Raw genomic sequence first — 1,741 nt, 5'->3', positions numbered from 1 at the left:
ATTATCATCCCCGTGCCCTTAAATGGTGCCGCTATGCAATGGCGTGATGTGACAGGGGCAGATCTAGAGTGTGCGCCCGCACGCCCCCGAATTTGTGGAGGTCAATGGACACAGCTTCGGTGCCTTAAAGGCACCTACCTTTGGGTCACTGACATATGGGCCAGCTACCTGTTGGACCCACATGTCATAGACACAAAGGTAGGTGCCTTAAGGCACCGAAGCATTGTCCGAGGTCAATGGGGTTTAACTAAAATCACTGGATGAAAAAAGGCTCATACCTCAACCAATATCCAAGATCACGGTCCGGGTGAAGACAGCGGGGAATCGATGTAAGAGGCTTGGGGTGGTAAGGTACTCAGGGGTGCCCTAGATTGGGGTATCAGTCCCGGAAGGAGAGATTGGGAACACAGTGCTCACAGCGAACAAAAGAAGTAGGGTCCGTCACCAGATCAATTCGAGCCCGGGGCCGGGCAAACCTCCACCCCAAGCCAGTCCTGTAGAGCGGATGAGGAGGAGAACTGAGAGAGAAGGTGCCGTCAGAGCCTAGTTGCCGGCGGCGGCGCGACGAGAGGTCAATTTCGCCTGCCTGAGTTCAGACTCCGAGCTCGTTGATAGCTTGACAAAGCTCGATAATAACTACTGTACTGTACACAGTACTCCCTTCCTTTATATAATGCGTATTTGTTTTCTATAAAATTGTAGAATGCACGTGCATTTCTTCTAATTCCTCATAATTCCCTTATTAACCATCTAAAAAAAGAAAAGTATCTCTATCATGATTGTGTATATCTCTCCTTATAGCAAAAGAAGAAAATTATCCCTCTATCGATTGCATGTTTCTCTTACTTTCCTGGGTTAACTCGTTTACTTCCTTTTTTGCAAGGGTAATTTCGTCCTAACTTATCTATAATTATGTGCCTTGGTCACCGTGCCGAAAATAATACACCTTACATAAATGAACGAAGGGAGTATTAAAAAAGGGAAATGTTTGCCTTCAGCCGGCCGATCCCGTGCAAGCATTCTTCATCTACTTCTTGCGATACATGTCTTGTATGGGAGTATGGGTCCATCTAGTACTTTTTTCTAACGGTTATGCGCGACGCGTGAAGAAACCAAAAAGTTTTCTGCAACAACATCTATGTTGCAAGAATTTCTTTCGCAACAACTTCCATGTTGCAAAAAAATTAAAAAAATGCAACATCACCAGCGAAAGTTGCCCGTGTCCGACCATGTCGCCGCACACCGACGAATTTCTGCTGCAACGACACAGTTGCAAAATGGCGACGACAACAACGACGGTGTTGCTACGACATCATTTTTTTATTATGATTTTTTTTGCAACAACGTCCATGTTGCAGAAGTCATTTTCACAACATCATCTATGTTGCAAAAAAAGTGAAGACGGATTTTCTTTGCAACACAATCTCTGTTGCAAATGTTTCTGCGACATGAGCTCTGTTGCAATAAAATGAAACACAACCTTTGTTGCAATGGTGAGGAAGGGCTGAGTCGTTGGATTGTGTCGGGTCTAGTGGCTGCTGAGGCGGCGGATCTTTTAAAAAGATCAGCCGGCTGACGCGTAGCACGGCCCATTAAAGAAAGGGAAATCTTAATTGGCCTACGCCAGCCAGGAGCCAAGAGCCAGCGAATGCCCATCAAACCACAAGTTTCATGCGCACGAATCGTCAAGCATCGACAGGTGCCACATCAGACTGTCGTAGCAGTTCGCTCGAACATGGCC

At 46.2% G+C, this 1,741-nt stretch overlaps 1 protein-coding gene across 1 annotated transcript in view; it reads right to left on the bottom strand.

Moving 5' to 3' along the window:
* LOC119323574 (dehydrodolichyl diphosphate synthase complex subunit NUS1-like) overlaps positions 1-624 on the bottom strand; it is an 8,700-nt gene extending 8,076 nt beyond the window's left edge. Inside the window, exon 1 of the mRNA XM_037597270.1 lies at positions 279-624. The gene's annotated coding sequence lies outside the window, so the exon portion shown is untranslated. The remainder of the gene's footprint in view (positions 1-278) is intronic.
* Positions 625-1,741: the final 1,117 nt, after the last annotated feature.

This window comes from Triticum dicoccoides, chromosome 6B (genome assembly GCF_002162155.2).
Source record: "Triticum dicoccoides isolate Atlit2015 ecotype Zavitan chromosome 6B, WEW_v2.0, whole genome shotgun sequence".
NCBI classification, from domain to species: Eukaryota; Viridiplantae; Streptophyta; class Magnoliopsida; order Poales; family Poaceae; genus Triticum; species Triticum dicoccoides.
This window is presented reverse-complemented; position numbering and strand designations above follow the sequence as displayed.